Source organism: Puma concolor, chromosome B2 (genome assembly GCF_028749965.1).
Source record: "Puma concolor isolate L17-30 chromosome B2, mPumCon1.1.hap2, whole genome shotgun sequence".
NCBI lineage: Eukaryota > Metazoa > Chordata > Mammalia > Carnivora > Felidae > Puma > Puma concolor.
This window is the reverse complement of record NC_141671.1, coordinates 68,489,879-68,517,197: the sequence shown is the minus strand read 5'-3', so window position 1 is coordinate 68,517,197 and position 27,319 is coordinate 68,489,879. Positions and strand designations below refer to the sequence as shown.

The following is a 27,319-nucleotide window of genomic DNA, read 5'->3' as shown; positions in this document are numbered from 1 at the left end:
TAAGGAATGCATGCTGGGCTGCCCAGAGCTATAACTTTTCCACATAGTCAACAGAAATAACTCAAAATACAAACTAAATAATCTCTTTTTAAAAAGTGAAGTATAATTGACACACAGCTTACATTAGTTTCAGGTGTACAACAAAGTGATTCAACGACTCTGTAAGTTATGCTGTGCTCACCACAAGTGGAGCTATTGTCACCATACAATGCTGTTCGAACACATTGACTATATTCCCTATGCTGTACCTTTCATCCCATGGCTTATGCATTCCGTACCTGGAAGCCTATACCTCACCCTCCCCTTCAACCATTTTGCCCATCTCCCCCACCACCCTCCTCTCTGGCTGCCACCAGTTGTTCTCTGCATCGAAGGGTCCGTTTCTGCTTTTTTTGGTTGATCAGTTTTTTTAGATTCCACACATCAGTGAAATCATGGTATTTGTCTTTCTCTGTCTGACTTAGCATCATATCCTCTAGATACATCCATGTTGTCAGAAATGGCAAGATCTTATTCATTTATGTCTGAGTAATATTACACTGCATATATTCTACATATGTATATTATATATACATACATATATACATATATAATATACATATATATGTATATTATACATATACATATGTATACATGTATAATATACATATATAATATACATACCACATCTTCTTTATCCATTCATCCATCAGCGGATACTTGGGTTGCTTCCACATCTTAGCTATTGTGAATAATGCTGCAACAAACATAGAGGAACATAGATCTTCTCAAATCAGTGTTTTTGTTTTCTTTGGGTAAATACCCAATAATGCAATTACTAGATCATATGGTATTTCTATTTGTAAGTTTTTGAGGAATCTCCATAGTGTTTCCCCCAGTAGCGAAAGAAACTAAAATAATCTTTTTTCAGTTTTTTGATGTTAGGAAGTAATTAAGACAAAAAGAACTACAGTAATATTTTCTCAAAATAATCTTGATTTCAAAAATTTCTACTGGACAAACACTCTCAATGTGTCATTCAAGCATGAACCTAACAGAGGATTTAGTTAGTTGGAAACCTTGGACTGGTTAAAACTGGTTTTAAAACTTGTTTAAAACCATGTTTGCCAGCTAAGATTCATAAACCTCTAGGGGATACGCAGCCATCTGTGGGAGGAATGAATACTCAAAATAGTAAGGGAATCAATTTTCAAGTCCTCCCCTTAGGCAGGCTTCCCTAAAACTCACTTGCCCCTGAAATATCTTGGTTGAAAGCATTCAGGCAGGGCTGGCTTTATGGGCGTGTGTGATCCATGCAGGAGCACAGGGCCCTGCCCTAGGTTTAGTGTTCTGCTATGATGACCTTAAAATTCTTAATCATTTTTTAAGAAGGGCCCTGCATTTTTTATTTTGTGGTGGACCCCACAAATTCTGTAGCTCATCTCGCATTCTGTCACCACCCTTGATCTGTTTTCTGGCCACTCCTTTTCCCAAAGCATTTCTTCCACTTTAGAAAAGCTGTACCTTCACTTACCAGTCTTACTATTACATTGTCCTGGAGAAGGGAGGACGTGGAGGATTTAAGAACCATCTGGCAGCAAATAAAAGGACAATTAGAAATATCGATGAAAGTCTTGGTAGGACATCCTGTTCTTCTCTGCCTCTATATATCTCCTTAGGATTAAATTTGGTGTTAAAAATTTGGGATCTTGTCATTTGTGTAAATGTTCTGACTGCTAGAGTAATGAGAATTCTTATTCTTGCCCTCACTGATTTCATCCTTGGATTGCCTCCAAAAAATGCAGTGCTCTGGAGGGAGGGTCTCATATGGGCAAAGCCAAGCAAACAGTAAGAAACGCTGAAGGTGGCAGCACCCAATTCCATCTAGGTCACCAGTCTTAGGCAAGGCTATGAGCCTTTTCCATCCTCCCCACCCCCCCTCCATTGACCTGCCCACACCCAACTTTCTTACCCAGCTGTTCTGGAATTCAAATTCACAATTAAGATACTTGCCTTGAGGTTGAAAACTAACACAACTATTTAAAAGGAAAGATAAAAGTAGACATTTTCAGACAGAAGTTAACTCAAATTTAGTTGATTGGTTGATAACTGGGACTGGTTTGGAAAATTAGATTTTTTTAAATAAACTTTTTTTTTTTTAGAATAGTTTTAGATCTACAGAAAACTGGAAGAGAATTCCAATAGACTCCTCATGAGTTTCCTATTATTAATATTTCATATTAACATCTTACATTAATTAGTATGCTACATTTGTTATAATTAAGAACGAATATTGATACATTCTTATTAACTAAAGTCCATATTTTATTTAGATTTCTTTAGTTTATACTTAGTGTTCTTTTTCTGTTCTAGGACTTCATCTAGGACATCACATTACATTTAGTCATAATTTCCCCTTAGGCTTTTTTGACTGTAACAGTTTTTCAGACTTTCCTTACTTTTGATCACCTGGGCAGTATTGTGGAGTACTGATCGGGTATCTGGTCAAATGCCCTGCTATTTGGATTTGTGTGACTTTTTTTTTTCAGTAGACTTTATTTTTTTTAGAGCAGTTTAATGTTCACAGCAAAACTGACTATGACCCCCTGCCCCCACACATGCATAGCTTCCCTGACTATCAACAGCCCCCCCACCAGAGTGGCACATTTGTCACAATTGATGAACCTACATTGACACGTCATTGTCATTCAAAGTCCATCATTTACATTAGAGTTCACTCTTGATATTGTACATTCTATGCTTTTTGACAGCAACTAGATATTACAGGGATGTTTCCCATAATTGAATGGAGCATACCTGAAGTTCCAGTGTTTTTTACTGAAAATCAATTATTGAGCAGGTGTTAAATGCCACACATTATTCTAAAAGTTTGAGATACATTAATAATTAGAGGGGGAAAAAGACCAAGGTTACAGCCCTCACATTACAGAGAAGACAGACTAAGTAAGTATGTTATGCTTTCTATTAGAAAGTGGTAAGTGGTAAAAAAAAAAAAAAATAAATAAATAAAAGGTAAAGTAGAATAAAGGTGAATTCAGAGTACAAATTGAGAGGGAGTTGGAATATTTAATAAGGTTATAGGCCTCACTCAGATGGTATGACATATACAAAAGGTTTCTTTAAAATATTATTTTGGCAAAAATATACTTAAATTAATAACATTTACATTTTCCCAATGATTGCTGAACACATTGTGTTAAATGAGATGTCTCTAAGTGAAGAGGATGGTCCTAATTAATAGTCATTTCTGAAGTCATATTAATGACCTTGGTCATACACTTCCAGGAGATAAACACCTCTACTGTGTAACAAAACCTTTTGCAGATCAGGTGTTTTCCAATTTTCAAATAAATTTGAAGAAAATCTAATTGAACAGCACCTTGATAAAGTATGGAAGTGTTGAATCACTAAATTGTATATCTGAAATTAACATTACATTTTATGTTAACTATTTGGAATTTAAATAAATAAATAAAGCATTAATATATACATTTCGATGCTATCTTTTGGCATATAACTCAGAAGTAGGTCAAAGAATTGACTCGCATTGCCATACCAAACTCTATTTCTATCTAGCTGTTGATGTAAACAATGTTTCATACATATCTATCTAGCTAGCTAGCTAGCTACCTGTCATCTATATCTATAAAATCCGTCATCTTCTTATATCTATAAAAACTAAAAAAAAGGACAGAGTTATGTTGAACCTTATTTTATGCTAAAAAAACACTTATTCACAGACACATGAACTAGCTGAAAAAATAGCCTAATTCATCTCATTAAAAATTCACTCTAGATTTTACTATTTATGCTTAATAATTATAAAAACATAAATATATTGGTAGCTTTGATTATTTAAAAAATTTTTTAACGTTTATTTATTATTGAGAGACAGAGAGAGACAGAGCATGAGCACGGAAGGGGCAGAGAGAGGAGGAGACAGAATCTGAAGGAGGCTCCAGGCTCCAAGCTGTTAGCACAGAGCCTGATGCGGGGTTTGAACTCATAAACCCAGAGAGATCATGACCTGAGCCGAAGTCAGACACTCAACCAACGGAGCCACCCAGGCGCCCCATAATTTTATAATAAGGATAATTGTAGTGTTAAGTTAATCTGAAAACATATATAATGTTTAAGTGTCATGGTCACAGGTAATCAAAAATAATATTTCAGTTTATGTATATGTCTTTGTTATGAAAAGGCAAGAAAGATCATCAATAAAAGGATTATGAAGTTATAAAATCATATTCATTGGGATTAAATTCTGTGGGAGAAAATGGAATGGAATTGTAAACTCAGGGAGTAAAAACAAAAAGATAAAATTTCTAACTGTTAAAGAAGAGTTATTTCATATGTTTTTATAATAGACAATGATGGCTCTCAGATTGCTCTGTTTTTTATATTCCATTGCATACATCTGGAAGAGTCATAGAACACTATTTTGTGACAATATTTATAGCTACTGTACATTATACTATCTCTAATTATTTATAGTTATGTTGGAAAATTTTCGATATTAAACATGTGAGAGGGGACAGTTTTTCAAAATTATTTAGGAATAATCTCAGCAAATATTTGCAGACGCCACACCGCTGGCCTGGACCTCCTCTATGTTTTCATAAAGACTTTTCCTTCCTTGGGTTCTTTGATGTTGCATCCTCTGTCTTCCAACATCTCTGACCTTTATCTTCCTGTTTGCTTACTTCTCTTCTCCATATAATTCCTAAATCGTGAATACAAGACTCTTTCCTCAGGCTTCTCACACTCTTATTTCACATTCACTGTCAAAATAATCTATTTCCTTTAACTTTCATTCTGACCTCGTTGTGGATGGGTCCTAAACATAGATGGAGGGGGCACCAGGCTTTGTCCTGTACCTCAATGCCTCACTGCCAACAGCCTGCTGGTAATAGTATCTCAAACTGAAGGGGCCCTATCTCCTCTCCCTTAAGCAAAATCATTTGTTCTGCCTCATGTACTGAAATAGTTTTGCTATTCTATCAGCAACACTGCCTAAAACTTGATGTAATTTCCCTACTCTTCTAAACCCCTCCCATTGTTGATTTTTGTTTTTAAAAAGCTGAGTATTTATGTTTGGCAAAAATGTATATGAACAGTAAGAGATGTGGCTCAGTAACTGAATATTACTCCTTTCTTTAATCAATGAAATCTAACTAGGAGGCGGCTTCATAAACAATGAGTGGTTGATATGTTTAGCAATGGTATAAAGCATCTGGATTTAGTACTTTTGTGAAAATGAAATCCCTTCTAATTATTCATTCTATGGTAAAATATTAATGAAGTGGAACCCATCTCCCAAGTCTCTCAAGTCCATAGGATTATTTGTTGAAGTTCAAGTTTAAAAGACAGTGATAGGGGCGCCTGGGTGGCGCAGTTGGTTAAGCGACCGACTTCAGCCAGGTCACGATCTCGCGGTCCGTGAGTTCAAGCCCCGCGTCGGGCTTTGGGCTGATGGCTCAGAGCCTGGAGCCTGTTTCCGATTCTGTGTCTCCCTCTCTCTCTGCCCCTCCCCCGTTCATGCTCTGTCTCTCTCTGTCCCAAAAATAAATAAACGTTGAAAAACAAAAATTAAAAAAAAAAGACAGTGATAAATAAAAAAGAAAAGCCTTATTTAAAAAATAACAAATATTTCTTTTAAAGCAATTTCCTATATGTCCTTCACTATGAAGATGTGCAAGGTGTTCATAAAACAACTGTAAAAAAAATTCCAATTATCAATATGTGCACTTGTAATAACCCTACGAAGATAGCAAAGTATATTGTATACTTGTCACTGCTTTGAGATAAAAAAAAAATTCCTTGATTAATCCTGTATTTACCAGAAAACAAAATTACTCAAAACACATCTTATCCCTAACCAGTAGAATTAACAAGGCTTTGTTAATTTGTTTCCAAATGTATACAGAATTACCTACTACATACCAAAGTAACTACCACTTAGAATTACTCAAAGGGATTACTTTTTTTTTTTCAAAAATAGAAAAATCAAGGTTTTTGAAGTTAAGAAGTGTGTATTTTAATCAATAAGGAATACTGAATGAAATGTCCTTCTAAATTAAAACCAAAGAGGGGGCGCGTGGGTGGCTCAGTCCGTTAAGCACCCACCTTCCGCTCAGGTCATGATCTCAGAGCCTGGAGCCTGCTTCTGATTCTGTGTCTCCCTCTCTCTCTCTGCCCCTCCTGTGCTTGCTCTCTCTCTCTCTCTCTCTCTCAAAAATAAACCTTAAACAATTTTTAAATTAAAACTAAAGGGATATAAGATATATATTGCTAAATTATATGGTCAAAAATCATGGCTGAACTTAGCAAGATTAAACATAGTTCTTATTATTAGACACATACATTCAAATCCCTTACTTTATGGCATCATTTGTGCCATGTTTTTTATGGAATAGATAGAATATAGACTGCTTTTTCTGGGAAATTTTTTAAATCACATGTAGTAGGAAAAAATATGTTCTAATAGGGAAATGGATTCATAATTGGATAATTTTTACATAAGTGGAAAATCCATAAATCTGATGTAGAAATTGTATCATCATGGGTATGAAATAATGTAAGTAGTTTTTCATTCTAAAATATGTAAAAAATAATTGATTTATTGAATCAGAAAACCAAGTGCTTTTACTCTTTCAGTTTATAAACTGACTAAATTTATGTTTGTACCTATAGTTTCTTAGATATGGACCAATTTAGGTAGGGAATATAAAAGTATATTACTTATTTTAATCACATCCCTAAACTCTGTCACATAGATTTTAAGTAAAAATAATTCCTCTTAGTCTTTATACCAATAGTTAAATTTGAAACTATATCACTTAGTAAAAGAAAATAGTATATGTTTCATAGAGCAAGATAAAAATTAGTTACTTCTTTCCTAAACTAAATGCAACTTAACTAAGAACACTCTCGATTAACTTGATAAAAAAATATCAGAAGGTCAATATTTTAGCCCATTTTTAAAAATTTCGCTGTGTAGAGACAGTATTGTTTTGCTTCAAGTTCTGCGATATCTACAATAATGGTAAGAACTGCGAACTCGCCTTCACAAAATTACTAGGAGAATTCACTGAAAACTAAGTATGACATAGTGATATACTGCTTGCCTGGAAAGCTAAAGAAATTTTCCTAGTGCTTGATCAATGTTTGATTGTCAAGGAAATTAGGTCAATTTATGTATCATTATGAAATTGACAACTACAGGCCATCTCTGAGCTGAGCGCTGCCAGTTTCACAGTTTCGCTTCGTATTGGTTCTTTCAACGTGTGCTTCACTCCACAATTGTAAGTTTTGCTTTTATTTATTGCAAAATGCTTTAAATCAGATAATGGTGGGGCGCCTGGGTGGCTCAGTTGATGAAGCGTCCAACTCCTGATTTCGGCTCAGGTCATGACCTCACAGTTTGTGAGTTCGAGCCCCACACTGGGCTCCCTGCTGACAGTGCAGAGCCTGCTTGGGATTCTCTCTCGCTCCTTCTCTCTCTCAGTCCCTCACCCACTCACATGTGCTTGCTCACACTCTCTCACTCTCTCTCAAAAATAAACAAAAAATTAAAAAAAAATTTTTTAAATCAGATAATAGTAATGCTTGAATAAAAATTAACTTAATTATAGTAATTTAAATTACCAAGTTCATTTTTCATGGCAGAATATTTTGTAGAATTTGGGATGATAACCAAAAAACTCTATTTTATTTGGAGGATATGGGGTACATCAGAAGTTCCACACAATAGAGTCTAGTGTTAGCATGCTAAAACAGATATCTATATGAAAAGAATATGATACAAAAACCATAGTATTGAAAAACATAAAATTTTAGAAGCTAAATGACTTTTTTGAGCTATGTGGAACATATTTGGGTTATACTTTGATAAGTTACCGCAATAAAATATTTTATAATAGTTCCTTCTTTAAATTTTTTTTTTCAACGTTTTTATTTATTTTTGGGACAGAGAGAGACAGAGCATGAACGGGGGAGGGGCAGAGAGAGAGGGAGACACAGAATCGGAAACAGGCTCCAGGCTCTGAGCCATCCGCCCAGAGCCCGACGCCGGGCTTGAACTCATGGACCACGAGATCGTGACCTGGCTGAAGTCGGACGCTTAACCGACTGCGCCACCCAGGCGCCCCAATAGTTCCTTCTTAAAACAGGGGTTTCACAGCACAAAAGCAGGCAAGGGGAGAAACTATCATGTATCATTTTTTTAAATGGCTGTCATGAAACTTTCTAGAGTCTCTGACCATGAAAACTTTGTTAGCAGTGGTGTTTAATAGGTCAAAGAAAGCCAAATAGCTAAATAAATCAGGCTGAATATATTAGCTTTTTTCTGATAGATAGTGTATATTGTACGCATTCTTTCCATTAAGTTAATCTTCCATCAAAATCCAAAGAGGAATCCTTTAAAGATAGTACATAATCTTTCTGTTTCAATAAAATCTCACATGATGAAAAGACTTCCCATATCAAAAAAATATATAAATGCCATGTGTCTAACAACAATTCAAGCAAAATGATTCATAATTTTAAACATCATTTTTACTTTTTTTTAAAAGTGGTATAAATTAGCCCAAAGTAGGAACTACCTGATGATGAAAGAACTGCCAATCTGATTTACAGTTCAGGAGAGACCTTATAAAATGTTGTGGGCTATCACGAATTACATTTTAAAACATGAGGTATGTTAGTTTTTAATAGTAATGTAAGGAAGGCCTACTTGAGTTGGAAAAGAGTCTGGGAAGGCAGAATTCTGTAAAGGAATCTGTTTTTGTGGGAGCCCACTCTGGGCTGTGGAAATTGCACTCAGTGATGGTTTGCGTCTTCCTGGATTCAGACAACACTCTTCAACAATCCCTGAAGACAAGTGTATGTGCTTGGTGTAGGGAGATGATTTTTAACTCAGGAGCCAATGAAAGGATTACTAGAGAATAAATACACTACATATAAGTCATTAAGTACCAACTGCATGCACACGTGTTCTCAGATAGAGTATAATCACAAAGCTCAAATAATAAGCTGTATAATCCCAGCGCTAAATCCAAATGTTTGCAACTAGAAAATTTGACGAGATCCTTATTATTGGTTTAGGAAACATGTTTTCATCCCCTAAAGTCTGTCCAAAACTTGACTCTGTGTGGTTTGTTCGTGCTTATCTGTCTCCATACTGGTTCATAGCTACATTAGAAGCACTTTCTTGTAACAGAGCTAAGAAGCTCCTTATACACATCTCTGTGTCTGTTCATAATTATACAACATTCACACGTCTAAGATTCTCCATCACTTTTTTTGGTAGTTCTAGTTCTTTCTGGTTTGCTACTACACATATCCTTAAAATTCTGGCATGTAAGCAGGTTTGCTACTTTCTCTACATCATTATTGGGTGGTACATGGCCAAACGTAGATGTCTAGCCCAGCCCAGCAATCATTTTCGGTCTCTGTCTCTCTCGTTCTTGGTCCTAAGGCCCTTTGTGGTCATTTTTGCAGGACCCAAACTCTAAAATGACAAATGAGTATAGTATTATCCCTGGATTTCATTTCTTAAAGCCTGGGTTGGTCTCAGAGTGGAGCTGCTCTGGCTAAGAATCCAGAGCATGGAACTGTTGGGGATCTAGAGCTAAAGCCTGGATCAGGCTGAATGGCCTTTTCTGCTGAGGCATGAAGAGACTGAGAAGAAAAAGAAAACAAGACAGGAAATGGGAATGGGTTTGGAGTAGAAAATGGAAGGCAGAGCCTCCTATAAGGAGCTGTAGCTGCTAGGCCTTTCAAAGGACACCTTCAGGCCTGCTTATGGATAGAAAGGAGGCAAGAAGGGGACTGCGCATGATTGGACATCAGCTTTATGAGAAGGATACTTGCAAAAATGTGCTTCCATTGAGCCAAAGTCACTGACCCTATGTCATTTCCTTTGTTGAACTATCAAACACCTTTCATTCTTGTACCGGTTTAGAAATTCCACACTGTACCATCAACAATTGGCTCTCCAGGGTTCTCTTTCTGGGTGTTATTTTGTTTGTGCTTGACCTGTATCTCAGGGATTATGGCTTACAATTGACCACTGAGGTTCAGGTACAGTTTAGCAGAACTGAGAAAGACTTTTTGAAGATCGTTATCAAGGAACAGAAATCGGGGTGGAGAAAATCTTCAAAGCATGTTTAAATTCCATGGTTTAGATAATGTGAACTTAATTTCAATCCTTTGGGGATTTGTGAACTTTTATTTGGAAACTATAACATACAAATTGGAACTTTATTATATTTTCTATTTTCTAACATAGGTGAGAACACAACATGATTTAGTCATTCCTTTACTCATTTATAGTCAGCAATTCTTACCTGGGAGGTTTGTTATTTTCATAAAATTCCTACCTTCAACCTCACATTCTGTTTTACAAAGAGAATAAAAGCCATTAAACATTTATTTTAGTCAACAAGTATTCACTGAGCACCCAATATGTGTCACAATCTTCTAGGTGTTATGATGCAATGCTTGGGAGATACAGTTAAACTGCAACTATAATAAATATGGCCCAGTCCCAGCTAATTGGACATCAAGGAACCTCCAAAGGGCTTTCTAGAAAAGATGATCTCCCTTGACAAAATGCAAGGACACCGAAAAGGGAAAGCGCTTTTAAAAAAAAAAAATTAATGTTTATTTATTTTTGAGACAGAGAGAGACAGAGCATGAACAGGGGAAGGTCAAAGAGAGAGGGAGACACGGAATCAGAAGCAGGCTCCAGGCTCTGAGCTGTCAGCACAGAGCCTGACGCGGGGCTTGAACTCACGGACTGTGAGATCATGACCTGAGCTGAAGTCGGACGCTTAACCAACTGAGCCACCCAGGTACCCCCCCCCCCGCTTTTCTTTTTAATGTTTCGAAAAGGGAAAGCTCTTTTAATCCCTTCCCTTTGTCCCTGCTTTGGATTCTGATGCCTGTGAGGATAAAATGGGGCCATTTTGCAACCAGCAGGGACAAGGTGGAAGATGAGAGTCAATTTTCTGATTGTGGCAAAGCAGAAGAATGGAAAGAACCTGGGTCTTTGTGAATACACTGAAGTCACTAAACTAATGATGATACTGTCTACCTCCAGGCATCTGACAGATAGGCATTTAATGTTCTTATGATCTACTCCACTGATAGGTTTTCTGTTATTTGCCTCTGGAAGCATCTTAATGGAAGAAATGCCATGGGAGAGTTTAGAAAGAGCACCTACTCCAACATTCATGGAGAAGTAACATCTATGATGAAACCTGAAGATTGATATTCAATAGAGGGGCAGGTATGAGTGGGAAGAATGTTCCAGACAGAGGTAGCTGCATACAGAGAGATTTGGAGGAAGAGTAACAATGGGAAACTTCAAGTCATTAGTGTGCCAAGGAGAAAGGGAGATGAAGCGACAAGTCCAGGGAGATCATGTCATTCTTCTGTTTAAATCCCTGCAGGAGCTCCCCTATTTCCCTCTTAATAGAAGCTAAAAGCCTTAGAATGATTTTGAAGATTTCATGGTCTGGCTTTGGACACTGGTAAGACACCTGCTTCTACTTTTTACTATTTTCCTCTAAATCTTTCAGCTGTAGCCACAACGGCCTACTTTCTGTTCTTCAAATATCTTTTGCCTAATCCTGCCTCAGGGCCTTTGCACTTGCTGTTCTCTGCACCTCAATATGTTCTCCACACATACCTGCATGGCTTATTCTGTCCTTCTTTCTTCAGATCTCTGCTGAAATATCACTTCCTCAGGGAAGCTGTTCCTGGACACTCTATGTAAAACAGCAACTCCTAATCTCCTCTCCCAGCACCTCCCTATCCCCTTTATCCTATTATTATTATTATTATTATTATTATTTGCTACAGTCTGTGTCACTATCCTACGTGCTCTAAGTTTACATATTTATTGTCATTATTTTCCTGTGAGAGCAGAGATTTGTCTGTTTTGTTTCACAATATATCCCTAGCACCTAGATAAACAGCTTCACTGATAGATCCCTAGCATGCCAACTCTTATCAGGAGGCTCACAGAAAATATTTGTTGATAAAATATGTAAATGAATAAGGACAAGCCAAATTATCTAGGTAAAGACACATTATCTAGGTCCATGGTAAAGACACATTAATTACTTTAACTTGCTTCTTTCCCTTTCCTTTCAGAATGTAACCAACTCTTCTTTAATCCTTCCTTTCTGACCGGATTGTAGGGAATGGTGGGTATCAGGCTAGAGGAGTCAGTGGGTCCCAAAGTAGTGTCTTATGGCTGCATAAAGGAGTTTGGGTTTTATGCTTTAACATTTGCAGCAAGAGAGTGATATTTACCAACTCACACTTTTGAAAGATAATGTTCCCTTCAGTGTAGAGAATGGATTCCGGCAGGAAAATAGAGTAAGAAAGGAGTCCCAGGAGGAGGCTATTGCAACAATACAAGTGGGAGATTATTAGGATCTCAGCTAAATAACTGATGTCTGGAATTGGGTCAACGATGTTGATTGACACCTGGTTGCAAGGGAACCTGCAAATAATTTAATGTAAGAGCAGATGAGGAGTATGAAAGGGAGGACTCAAACTTGGAGTCCTGCAGACCTAGCTAGACAGTTCATCAAGAAGGGGCAGGAGGAAAGAGGAAGTGCAGTTCTGGAAACTGAACACAGTCGGCTCAGTTTTGGACATCCTGGGTTTCAGGTATCTGTAGATATATGTATAGGCAGTTGGATATGTTGATCTACGTCTCACAAAGAAGCAACAACTACATCGTAATGGGTGTGCAGAGAAAAAAGAATTGCTGAGAGGCTAATAGAATGAATCTGGGAAGCTGGGCAAAGCACTACACAGAAGCCAAGCAGGATGGATCCTGGAAAGACACTACTGCATTTGACAACCCTAAGAATACTGATGACATTGGACAGAAACATTTCAATAGTCTGACAAAGACAGAAGCTAGATTCCACTTGCGTGAAAGACAATAATAGTAACTGTAACCATAATGGTAACAGTAATAGTAATAGTTACATTTTCTGCGTATTTACTGGGTGGCAAGACTTGCCTCCATCTTCTTTGCGTATAAATGCATTAGTCCCCACATCTGCTCTATGAGGTGAGTGCTACTAGCACCATCATTTCCATTTCTCTGATGAGGAAAATGAAGCAGAGTGAAGATAGTAACATTTGAACATCACACAGGTTAGGAAAAGTCGCAGAATCAGGATTTGGAGCAAGCCATTTGTGCTCAGAACCCATCTTCACTACCATGCTCTACTATTCTCTGGTGAGTGACAATAAGAAAGTGAAGACAGTAGGTACGGGCAGCTCTTGCAAATATTTAAGATGAAACAAAAGTGAGACAGAAAACGACAGCTAAAGAAGGAGGCAGGGCAAAGGGGGCAAGACGGTGCAGAGGCTATGAGCTTCATAGTCAGAAGGAGGTGACTCCACCACTTGCTTGCTCTCTTATCTCAAGAGATTAACCCATATTCATTACCTTAGTTTAGAAAACAGAGATAATTACACCAAGACATTAGAAACGTTACAGGCACTAACTGGATGATAAATTCTAATATCCTGACATGGCTCTAAACACGTGGTAGATACAAAGAAAAAAAAACATGTTTCCTTCTCTAAATAATAGGTGAGGTGCTGGCGTCCTGCCAATCACAATACCGGGTGATTTCACACAGATCTTCAAGGCTTGCTCGTACTTGACCAAGAGCTCTTCTCATTCGACTGAAAGCATTTCTTTCCTTTTCAAAGCCTTTCCCTGTCACTACTGTCTCATGCCAGCATCTTATCCCTCTGGCAAACTGAGGGCCCACAGGCTGCCCCCAGGTGGCTGCCCAGAATGGTAAGCTGCACTGATGGCTCCGAGTTTCCACCCACTTTACATCTATGCCCTTTGCTATGGCTTGGCATTGCAACTGCTTTTGGCTAATGGGATGTTAGCAAACAATACTAGAAGGGGATGAAATGTATATATTTTGATATCACTTTTGCCCTCTCGTCCCCTGCCACCACCACAAGTATATACATGGGCTAGCCTGTTGAAGGAGGTACGGATCCATAAGCTAACTAAAAGTTTACTATTTTAAGCAACTGAATTTTCTTCAAAGTTTGTTACCTCACTCTATTTTGGCTACAAATAACTTATAAGCTCTATCAGAGTTGAACATTTTATCATTTATCTGCTGAAGCTATCCCTGCTTCTCGCTGAGTTACTTAACAATTTGTCCATGAAAAACTCCTAGCTCTGCTCTGCCATAGAGAAAAGGAACTTTACTCAGAAATGGCTCCCTGATGCTACAACATTCGTCCACTTTGCCCCCTTAAAAAAATTATGTTTGGTATTTATTATTGAGAAAGATAGAAACCAAGTGCAAGCAGGGGAGCGGGCACAGAAAGAGAGAGGGAGACATAGAATCTGAAGCAGGCTCCAGGCTCTGAGCTGTCAGCACAGAGGTCCATGAAGGGCTGGAAGCCACGAACTGTGAGATCATGACCTAAGCTGAAGTCGGATGCTTAACCGACTGAGCCACCCAGGTGCCCCTTGTCCCTTTTGTCCCTTGAAGGTTGGTGGGAGAATTAAATCAGCCTAATGGCCATTTGCAGACCATATATTTCTGCCTCTCCTTAATTCTATGTAGTTTGAGTGTTAAAAATTCAATTCAAATGCTTTGACAACTCTCTTTTAGTGGGATGATAGAGCATGACACAGATCCTCCTGCTGAAATGTCATTAATCAGCCTTTCTTCAGCCCACACTCGGCAGTATAGGCAAATGAATAAATTCTGGCAAGTGCTGGAGCACTGCCTGCATTTCTGCCTCCCACACCCCATTCATTTGAGTGCATTCAATCACCACTGGGTCCTGTTGCCCTCAAGCTCCTTATGTCTGGGAAATTATTAGAGGATAACTACCTCTTTTTACTATGGCTGGTGCAGCATAGCCACAATCACAGAATGTTCCACCTTGGGAGGCTATGCAGCCATGGGGTGGATAAAGTTGCCTCCCCTTCCCTGACCCAAATGTAAAGTGTTAAAGGCAATGCAACTATTTAAGCAATTGCCCTGGAGCTGAGCTCGTTCCAGGTGTCTTTAATGCTTTGCTACAAGGTAGCATTAGATACATTAGATACAAAGTGTATCTAATATAAAGTAGGTGAAATTCTAACTCTGCTGTCTTTGTGAAACTCGCGGTGTAGAAATACAAGGTCAGAAAGGTGACAGAATAATAGTTCCAAAAACTTCTTGGCCAGTATGTGCAATTCTTGGCCATCTTTTGGGGAGCACGGAAAAGCTCGAGAATATTTGCTCCACTCTCCGAAGACCATCCTTTACCCTTCCTGTCCACGCTGCCATATACCCCCATTAAAATAATTCAGTAATTAGCTTAAATATATTTGCACCCTGTATATGTTTGCTTCTGTTATGATTGGCCTCTTTGTTAGACTTTCTGCTCTTAAGTAATGGTAGCTTCATGCATGAGGTGAGAAAAGCAGTTATCCTTGATTTCTCTTTAAAAACGGGGCTAATAGCTCAGTGTGATAGAAAATTTGAGGCTACCATCCTTACTTGGAGACTGTTTGGGAAAGGAAAATGACATTTTTGTATAATGCCTGTTAAAAGAGTAGGAAAATCCTGAAACTGAATATTACTACAACATCAAAAACTAGGAGGCTTGTGCACATGCGCACACACACACAGACACACACGCACCCATTGGACCAATCTGGTAGGCGTTTTAAATCTTCTTGGCCTGCCCCAAAGCAGAGCCCCAGTATAATGGGGTAGAAGACAGAATGAGATCAAGACCAAGACTTCAGGTTTCCTTTCTCATTTCTTTTCCTTGAATCTCTTCACTTTTCCTGTGTTTCACTTACTTGTTGAGTGGTCAGAACAACCCTTTAGGGAGGTGAATAGTGAGTAATTTATATTCCTTATTTTCTTAATCCCTGACAGTGCTGGTTCCCCCTCTCTCACCCTCCCCCTCTCTTTTCTCTGTCTCTCTTCCCCTCCCTCAAACAAAAGTGTTTCCTCCCAAAGAATTGCCTCTGCTACCGTTGCGGTTACTCTCCCCGTCTTGCCTTTTGGAATGTATCGTGAAATGCCAGACAAGATGACTCAGGGAGAAAAGGGGAAAAAAGTTTGCAAGTCTCTTGGTCTCACATGGTGTATGTAATAGAATACTATTAAGGAGAAATCACTTTGCCAAAGTAACCAGAATAATATGCTGATAATATTTTCCACTATCAAACGCAATACCATGAGGACACATAAATGATGAATATGAGCACGAAAATGTCCTTAATGGCTTAATTTGTGGAAGGAACATGGAAGTGGGGTGTCACAGTCTGGCTAGGAGCTCTGTGCACATTTAGGCACTGAAAAAACAATGTGAACTTGGTCTAAGGAATGGAACCAAATGAACAAATATGTACTTAAGAGATCTGTGCTTTTCATTTAGTGAAAATATGCTCTTGATTTCTGTCAATGTACTTTTAAATGTATCATTTAGTATTTGAACTTTTGCCACCTTTGCAAAGAATCCTCAAGCATGGAAACTCAGCAATTCCAGAAATCCCTTGATCTCAGTCTCCCCATTTTCATGCTCAAAAACATTTCCCTCTAGGGTGGAGACACAAAAGGGACCAGGAACAGGGAAAAACAGCAAGGGTTGGAGTTGGAGGGAGGGGTAAAGAAAGATGAAAAGATGAAGCAAATAAGAGTTTCCATAAACAGACCTTGTTTTTAATAGGCTTTTCAACTAAGAAGTACAAAATTACTAGGAACTGATTTTTATTTTATTTTACTTATTTTTTGCTATATATTAGAGTTGATTTCATGTCTGGGGAAAAACAACTAATGATTAGTTATGTCAAATTCTACAACTTACTTTCCTTTTGTCGTAACTACTCAGATTATATTTTTGAAAGGAGGAAGGAATGGATTATTACTAATAATATCACCTCAGGTTGTGTAACTTCTCAAAGTAATTTTAATTCTGATGATGTTATTTTACCTTGTGTGATCTTTTGTGAAATGTTGTCTTAATCTTCATAATGTCAGAACCCTGAAAGAAACTCCTGGAATAACTCGTAGATCGCAGGATAACTTGATTCTTTCCAAGGGATATCTATGTACTCTATTCCATGCGAGTGAATGTGGAGTCAGGGACATTCTAACTTACATCCTGCCTTAGGATGTGTTGTTCTCCATTTACTCATTCACAAAATTAGGGAGTTGGACTAACAATCTTCCAAGACCACTTTTCCTTTGAAATTCTGTGGTTTTACGAAACTATGATAACCTGTGTTCTTACTCTTCCTCCTTCTTTCCACTTTCATGCCAAGGGATGTATCCTCCTATGTGGAAATATCCAGCTTCTGGAAGTTCCTAGAATAGGATCAAGTTTTTATCCTCAGACAGTACAGCCTGTTATTGCAAAAGTATGTTCTTGTATATGTGTATCTATCTCAAATTCTTTATGGATAAACATAGAGTCAAAAATAAGCAATTAAGACATCTACCTTGCCAGTTTCCTGTGAGTATACAAAGCCTGGGTTAAAACTGTAATTTATGAGTGGAAGAGAAACATCAGATCCAGATACTTCATGGATAATTCCAAGGCAATATATGAAATTACTTGGAAAACAGGTGAAAATTACCTGTTTCAAGAGAAAACAACAAACAACTCACAGGGGCAGACTTGCCAGATCATTTGCAATCAGTCTTTTGGGATCATTTTGTAGCAAAGTATAGACACACTGAAACTAGTATCTTCTGCCAAAAGCCACAGCTGACCTTGCTCTGCTGTCTGCTTTTGGTAACAATGTTTTGTTTCGTTTTGTTTTCAGAACATGTAGACAGGGAGTCAAACTGGCCAGAGGCTGCAGTTAAATGAAATATGCTACCAGCAGAAAAATAACCTGGGCCTTCACTTGTTGGCATATGTCTCAGCCATGGAAAGGAATCACTCTGGACACTGTGTATCCCCCAGAGAGGCACCTGCTGCGAAGACAAGGTGGGGCGCTCATGCAGGTGTTCTGGCGATAACTCTACATCCCTGTAGTTCTCATTCCTTCTTAAAAGATGAAAAGGCAGCAACTCAGGGAAGTCACATCAATGGTTTGCCAAAAGACGCTTACTAATTAATGACCAAACTGTGACCCCCAGACATAGGCTGGTTTGAAAGCTTTGAAACAGACTGTGGCAGGATTAATCTGAGTACTTAAATGGAACTCTATACTTCAAGGAAAAAATTTAAAGCTATGTTTCCCCTCTAGAGAACTATATTAAACTTAACTTCATATCCAGGCGGCTAAGAGGCTTACTTTAAATCCACTGGCACTATTTATCATAGGTTCAAATCATGCACATTGCCTAGAAGAGGAGGACCACGGACTCATCAGAGAAAAGACGGATTACAGAGGAATAGATTGGGTTTTGAGTCAGACTTGAAGCTGAATCTTGGCTCCACTGTTTACATGGAGAAGGCACTTAAAGTTTGTCCAAAGCTTCTCATTTCTCATACATTCAATGGAAATGGCAATACTACACAGAACTGTAATGAGATCAAAGGATATACGTATAGAAAGGGTTCAGCATGGTGCCTGGCAGGTAATAAATGGTACGCAACTCTCATCGCGATAAATTCTAAATCTGTTTGCATAACAAAATAAAGACAAAACCTAAGACTGACAAACTTTTTCTATAAAGGGAAAGATGGTAAGTATTTTAGGTTTAGACCATACGGTTTCTGCCATAACTACTCAACTTTGTTGTAGCACAAAAGCACCATAGATAATTAAAAAAAAAAAAACATGAATGTGTGGCTTTGTGCCAATTAACCTTTATTTACAAAAATGGTTAAATACACCAGATTTGGCCCATGGGTATAGTTTGGCCACCCCTGGCGTAAAGTGGCAAATAGATTAATTTTAAGAAAATAAATACTATAATTATGTGTCTCACAGTCTTTAAATGAATTACATCCAGAGTTAAAGTGCCATAGTATACTGATCTCCATGGGTAATTTCCAAATGTCTGGTTTGGTAGGCAAACCTCATGAACTCTAACCACTTTAACTCACAACTCATCCTTTGTGTGGGATGGCATTTACTACTTTATAACAGTTAATCACTCTTGCTGACTAAATTGCAAATGGAATCACTACTTCAAATCACATGCCAGGGTGTACCAGGAAAATCTGGGATTCGGAAGATCAGTTTACATGGTATCTCATAGCAAACTGAAATCCACTGTTGAAATGCCACACAAATTTTCCAGTTGAGGGAGCCTTTGGGGATTTGAAGCTTTCTTACTAAATGTAAAATTTGGCAAAGCCCACCTTGGTTGAACACATGAAAGCCTTAGATATTTGAATGATGCAGTGCAATTTAAAAAGTTCTATTAATCTTTCTGAGTTTTGCACAAAGATTTTAACAATTAAGCTCTATTTTTTGGTAATCACTTCATCTTTGATTGCTATGGGAAGTTTTTGTGCTATCATTTATAATTTGATGTGATCACACAGAATTCTTTCCAACCTTGGAGGAAAAAAGTTTAGTTGAAACAAAATTCAAAATCAATTTCATATATATAGTCAGCCAAAAAAAGCTAAGTAAAGTTTAAAAATAAAATGACTACAAAAATAAATAAATAAAAATAAGAGGACTATGATTCATCATTAACCAATGTAAATTCACAATTGTATTAAACTGGTGCCTCATGTTCAAATATAAACTTCCTAGGGGCGCCTGGGTGGCTCTGTCGGTTGAGCGTCCAACTTCGTCTCAGGTCATGATCTCTCACAGTCCGTGGGGTTCAAGCCCCGCATTGGGCTCTGTGCTGAAAGCTCAGAGCCCGGAGCCTGCTTCAGATTCTGTGTCTCCCTGCCTCTCTGCCCCTCCCCCGCTCTCGCTCTGTCTCTGTTTCTGTGTGTCTCAAAAATAAATAAAGATTAAAAAAAAAAATCTTCAAATGTAAACTTCCTGGAATGGGAACTATACCATTGAGTCCTCAAGGACTTTCGTATTTTAGGAAAACTACTTGGCTTGTCTATTCCAGAGTGGAATCTGAGTGAGCCCTGAATTACTGAGTTTTCTGCCAGAAAGCTATTCTCACATCAAGAAAAGGAAAATATTCCCTGTGATTAACCATAAACTGAGTTGCTCACTTCGAAACTTAATTTGCTTATAAAGTCTCCTTTTCTCTGCTTTATGTCATAATCCCAAAGTTTCATTAGTTTTCCTTGCATTACTTTTATATTAGCTCAAGACTCCAAGGGCCTGGGGTAGCTTCCTTACTTTCCTTTGGGCAAACATGCTGGTCATAATAAACCAAAAGGAGAGACCCCTTTTATTAATAGCTTCCAGAGGACAATGATTTGAACAATGACACTGCACTATTGTTCTGCTTATGCCCTCCCTTTAAGCTCAAAACTTAAAGGAGGACTCCATAGGCAGCAAGCGTTTTTTGTTTGCTTTTAGCATCAAATTGTGGATTTCTCTCTAACCCACACTTGCATAGCAAGTAACCCTGTTTTCTCTAGTACCTTTCCTTGAGGTGGCTTGGTGGGGCCAAAGGAGATCATGGGGTATCTACGGACCCTCAAGCTACCTGTTGTCGTCACCATTAACCCTTCCAGCTTCCTCAATCCCCCAAGGTCCATATACTATCTACAGTCTTCTAACACACAGGCCATATTAGGTATGCACACCACACAGGAAGTGTTGACATTTTCTGCATGTTCCTTAGTTTCTGTTCTTGGCAGAACTCCTTGCTTTACTTTAGGGTTAAACAGAGGATAAAGAAAATTCTATCCCACATAGGAGTTTTTCTGGAAGCCTGTCTCTCCTAAAGATGTACACAGCAACTATCCAGTTAAGAGCTGACCGCACAACAGTACTCAGGGATATTTACTGAAAATGGAGGGGAGGTATTCAGCCTGTAGACCAGTTAAATAGTGTTATGAATCTGATGTGTTTTTATTGTAACCTTTCTCTAGATTTTCCTGCTACTATAAAATAATATTCTGCAACCGAAATAGTTTAAAAGCAATCTTCTCTGTAGACATCTTATCTCTCCTTTCCACCTGGAGGGCACAGTATTTAAGATATTCTTTTTCTCTATTACAACACTCTACTCACAGAATTCTGGTCACCAATCGTTTGGTTTCTTTTTCTTCTTTATCCCATGCCAAGACACCAACTAAGTCTTACAATTCAATTCAGTTCTGACACTATCTACCCAGAGTTATATCACAGCCCACAGGAACCCAGTCTCACAAGATTGTCCCCTCCTTCACTTCAGATGCCAATGGCAAGTCCAAGTTGTTCAGATCCAGATCCACTGGCTATATAGATCAGAGATTCCCACTATCTACTCCTTGAGTTCCATTAATTTGCTAGAGCAGCTCACAGAATTCAGAAAAACAGTTCACCTACTAGATTACTGATTTATTATAAAAAGATGTAACTCAGAAATAGCAGGATGGAAGCTAAGTGTAGGGCATGGTGTGTGGGAAGGGGCCAAGAGCTTCCGTGTTCTCTCTGGGTGCCACCTTCCTAGCACCCCATGGGCTCACTAACCCAGATGCTCTCTAAACCCCATTATTTAGGCATGTTTGATTAAAGCATTGGTCATTGGTCACAGATTTGACTCCAAGCCCCTCTCTCTTCCTCAGAGGTCAGAGGGTGGAGTTAAAATTTCTAACCCTCTAATTACACAGTTGGTTTCCCTGGCAACAAGTCCCCATCCTGTGGTTATCTAGCAGCTTTCCAATAATCACCACATTAATATAAACTCAGATGTGATTGAAAGAGGCTTGTTATGAATAACAAGAGACACCCATTTCACTTCTGTCACTCTGGTGCTATTTCAGGAAGTGGGAACAAAGATTAAATATTGTAACAAAAGATGCCTCTGTGCCTTTTATCACTAGGAAATTACAAGGAGTTGTGTGCCAGGAACTGTGGATGAAGACCAAAATATATATATCTCTTATTATAAATCATAATATCCCAGGTATTCTTCTACATTATAGTAAAAATATTATTCATGACATTTAAATTAGCCATCAAAACTTAAATATCAGTAGATTGATGTATAGTTTTCTTAGAAAACTATAATATCTAACAATGTTAGGATGGCCTTCCCCTTTATGAATTTTAAGGGCACAGCTTTGTTTCAGTGAGAGATAAGGGAGGTTGAAGGAGGCAGTTGTTTCCGAGGATGGTCCAGTTTTTGTGCTCAAGTTGTGCTGCCCAAAAAGGCAGATAAAAATCGATGGTGTGTGAGTAAAATTCTCTGTGGGTCTTTGAGAGCTCGCACTGTGAATGGCCTTGATGTCATCGGCTTGCTTTTACAGTTAGAGATTGGGGTTCTCTCTTTCCCTGCAGATATGAGACTTGGTGACACACATTGCTCTAGCATCAGCAGTGACAGGAAATGTCACCACAGCAAGCAGGAGTCAGTAGGCAGGGAAATGGGCCTGAACACTATTCAGGCCAAGAACACTATTGTTAAGTATGGCCAAGAACACTATTGTATAGCACGTCCATGGAGTAAGTACACTGGTAGATTTTCCAAACCATTGGGAGTGAATGCGAGAGTGTTTTTTATTTCCCAAGAGAACTTCACAGAATTCCACAGAAAACTAATAATTACGATTCTTTTTCTTTTCTTTTCTTTTCTTTTCTTTTTTTTTAGTTTACAGGCTGCTGTAACAAGAAATTTGGGTTATTTGTGTTAAATGTTGTTATCTAATACATCTCTGATCAAAGGACTTCTTCAAGTGTTTAGACAATTTACATTGCAAAAGAGTACCCGATACATGGTATAAATATATTACCATCATTACTATTTTGGTAATCTTGCAATTTTTAAACAAAGAGAGTATCTTAAACCTTCAATCCTTGATGTAGTTCTTGTATTCAGAATGTTAACCAAAAAAAAAAAAAAAATCACTATAACATAGACTTTAGAAGCTAGGTATTAAATTTTATAATAAAATGTTTAGTGCTTTCTGGATGAAGCTGATTTCAAGTCTATGATTCTTTTGAAGTAAATTCTTACAAAGCAATACTGAATGCTTGAGATTATTATTTAATCAATACACACATATTGAAATATTTAAGGATAACACCATACTCATTAAGATATAGTTAGCAGCATCAGAGGATGAAAGAATTCAGTAGCCTTTAAAAACACCGAGATTGCCAGTGGTATTACTTATGCAGACAGTTTCTGCTCTTAGCACTCTGCCACATTAAATGCACTGGCGGCTCACTGACAAGGACTGTCGAATAGAATTTCCTTTGCAAACTTCCATCTTAGTCAGTGAAATAATATGAAAGCTATTTGTCATGCCACATAGATTAAACATGAACTGCTTGTAAAATAAATTACCTGTGAGGTCATTTGCGGGCCAAGTATGATCCTGGAAAAAAAAAATGTGTATATGGAAAGATAATACAAGTCAGTGAAGGGAACAGCTGATATCCTGAGTAAAGAACAAGTATTAACATTTTTTTTTCCAAATTGGAAAAAAATGAATAATTAAAAAGGTCTTTGCCTTTTCATTTACATTGACCCTGTTTTGAAGGCAGGCACTGTGTGGTGATAACTCCAAATGAGGCTGCTGTTACCTAGGCTAGCATCTGATTTTGATGCTCAAGTTTGACAAATAAACAGATGAGAGATTTTTTCTGCCAATGGAAGATGTTTCTGTGGTCACATCCAGCCTTGAAGTTTACTCAAAGAATAGAAAAATGAATATCAGGTATGGGTACACACCCAAGCTTGTTATGGAGTATGTTTGTGTTTGTGTGGTTGCATGTATACGTATAGAAATTCATCCTGCAAATAGAATTTTTAAAATTAAAATATAAGGTTTTTCTTACGCAGGCTTTACACAATTTTGCCAGAAATTATTGCAATATTTTTGTGCGAATTTACTTGTGAAAGACAGCTCTTTGGATATAAGGAGTGTTTTGTCTTTGGATCGCAAGCACCAGTAGAGTGGCTAGCTCATGGTAAATATTTAACACATCCTCCTGTGGCCAGAAACTGCCAATGGGAAACTATATTACAAATGAATGGACTTCTTCTAAAAAATATTATAATTAGACGTAGCACCATAATTTAAAAAAATGTATTTGAAGTAAAAGAAAAAAATGATGAAAAGATCTGGATTCAAGTCCTGGCCCCATAAATCACTCATCTAAAACCTGGAGGTGAGCATTTGTGTCTTCAAAGGAAAAAAGTATAAGGGAGGATGTGAAAAAAATAACTACATAAGCAGAGTAGAAGAGGATCCTTGATTTTTAGGCAATTTTTTTCAGTCTTTCAAAAAGCATATTTTAAGTTCTTACTATATATCAAGCACTGTCTATAGGTGATAGAACTACAGAAGGAACTTTTCTGTTTTTGTGTTCTTAAGGAACTTACATTCTAGTGATTTATATTATATTATATTATATTATATTATATTATATTATATTTCAAGTGTTATACAATTTCATTTTATTCTGTATCATATACAGTATATTGGATAATATTGTGTTGATTGATATCTTAAAAATATATTGACATATATACACAATTAAATCGTGACACATATATAATATAATAAGCAGTATGAAGAAAATGAAATTACTGTAAGGTAGTGGTGCTACCATTTTGAAGTGGTTAAGGAGGTGATATTTGAGCAAACCTGAATGAAGTATGGCAGTAAGTCATGGAAAAAACAGGGCTAGAGTATTCCAGACAGAGTAAATCTCAAATGAAAGGTCCTGAGGAAAGACTCAGCTTTATTTCTGCAAGAAAAAATAAATCTCTTTGAAGTTATATTTACCTTAGATGGGTATTCTTAAATCCAACAAGACATTTCTTCATCTTATGGCATTTGTAGAGTTTTGTATTTTACGGTAGATGTGGGTATATTTTTTATATATTATGGATATCCTTATTTATATATGTGTATGTTAAAAATTCTAAAATGTGTGTATATTTATTAATATAATCAGGTTTATTTCTCATTTATATAAATTAGTCACTTGGCAGGTAGCCTACCAGATGATTCAGGGACCCAGACTTCTTCTTTATAGTGAAGGATACTCTATGGGCTCCTCTGAGTCTGGTCAGAAGATGCAGGGAGAGAGATGGCCAACAGAGAATTTCAGGGACAATTTCAGGGCCTACCTACAATAAGAAATATATTCAACTGGCCAGAAGTAGATACACGGCCCCAATTAATTTGTGCCTATTCTCAAACTGAACTTCACAAGACTGTAGCTGTAATATACTTTAAAATATATTTATTTATGATAACTTTAGAATTCTTTTTTCTCTGGAAAAAAAGTTCAGAAATGTTTTATTATAAACTTTCAATAACGTTTCTGTGTAGCATTTAATCCACACATGTGGTAGACGATCCTCATTAACATTCCATGCTGGGGAGTCAGCATCCAAAGAAGCATTTCTTCCTTGTGTTAAATGTGTAGCCCTAGTCTAGAGCCATGGGTCACCGGGAGGTTTGGCTATTGAACATAGCACTTTCTGTCTTCTGGTTTATAAACATTATTCAGCATTTTGAAGTGAGATCTTTTTTCCAGAATTTTATGGAAATGTGGTATTTTTCAAAGCATTCACCCAAAAGAAACCTAGCTGAAAACTTTGTCTATGACAATATCACCATGTTTCCCAAATTTTGCCTTTATTTTTTTATTTTTTCTTCAAATTTTTACCTAAAGTCTACTTAGGAACATATAGTGTAATATTGGTCCAATTTTTGCCTTTAAAAAGCAAATGCGTTTGTGTTACCATGCCCCCTAGGTATAAATTGTCCCCAGGTACACTCAAGACCTGGGGTAGCTAGAAAACTAATATTTTTCTGAACAACTGTGTAAATTGAGAATGGGCAAAACCTCTAAAAATTGGGTAACCATGTATAATTTATCATCCTTTAAGACCATAAATTAACATGCAGTTTATCAATGGCAAAAATTACATATTGTGAAACTGATGTGTATGATATAGATACACAAGGTAGAGAAGAAGTGAGTTAACATAGCAACCATGATCAAAGGGAAAATATGAGTGAACATATAAGGTCAAAGGGACTCAGTAAGGATAGGAAGAAAGGATGATATTCAAAATATTCAAAAACCTGAATGGCGTGGGACACTATCCTTCAGAATCAATGTTAGCCATGAAACTGCTGAGTATTACCTCTTCATTTGCTTGATTGGTCAGCCATCTGCAGGGTCCTGGAGGAAAGGCTGAGTTAGCTGGGACAATGAAGGACTCTTGGGGGCAATGGCTATTTATGAATTAATACAGAAGTAATTAAATATTTTGACAACCAAAAAGACAGAAGAGTGTACCTCAGGTGGGATTTCATCCATGACATGAGCCAGGCAGTCCTGGTGAACCTTCTTAGCAGAAACTGCTCAAGAGTCCTGTTCAGGCATCTGCGACGAAGTGAATAAACTACAACTGTTTTACTCTTCTTTTCTAGCAATCTGCAAATATTCAAATTTAGGGAAAGACTCTACTGGCCTGGCTTGGGTCAAATGTTTATTCAGGGACAAAAGGAAAATAGGGCATCTAATCTCATCACCTTATTTCCAGTGGGGGAGAGATTTTTGGAAGTATAATTACTAAAACAAGGTGGAATGAATATTGTCATCTGTGTGAAAATAACCATAATTTCTCTAATCATTTCTCCATTGTTGAACTATTAAGATGTTTCTAATTTTGTTATTATATATAACACTGCATACCATATTATATGTATAATGTGTATTACACATAATTCTATGGAATCTTTGCTCCCATTTCTGGGGTTTAAAATTATTTTCCTAGAAACAGTATTACTGTGTGAACAATATAAAAACCATGAAATTTTTGAAACGTAACAGGAAACTACCTTTCACAAAGATGGTACCAGCTTATATTCTGACTAGCAGTGATTGAAAGTTCTTTGAAAAGCACTTAATACTACATTTAACAAATATTTGTGAATACAAAGAGCCAGTAACCATCCAGTCTCCAGAGATACAGTGATACACAGATGTCTCTGCTACTGTAGAGCAGAGAATTTATTAAATTCTAAATAAACAAGAGCATTTCAGAACAGATGAGTGCTTTGAAGAAAATTAATCAGGAGAAGGAAATGGAAAATTATTGTCATGTGCATGTGGAGGACATCAGATAAGGTGATCAGGAAGGCCTCTCTGAGGAGGTAATATTTAAATTGAGTTCTTAAATGATAAGAAAAATCTGTCACATGAAAATCAATGGGAAGAGTTTTCTAGATTCAG

General features: G+C 37.4%; 1 protein-coding gene across 4 annotated transcripts in view; it reads right to left on the bottom strand.

The window, feature by feature from the left end:
• LOC147581033 (uncharacterized) overlaps nt 1-27,319 on the bottom strand; it is a 97,068-nt gene that overhangs the window by 18,838 nt on the left and 50,911 nt on the right. Inside the window, exon 1 of one of the 4 annotated variants that reach the window (XR_015251329.1) lies at nt 664-683. The exons of the other annotated variants lie outside the window; for them this stretch is intronic. The gene's annotated coding sequence lies outside the window, so the exon portion shown is untranslated. Of the gene's footprint in view, nt 1-663; nt 684-27,319 lie in introns of those variants that run through there. 4 annotated transcript variants of the gene reach the window in all.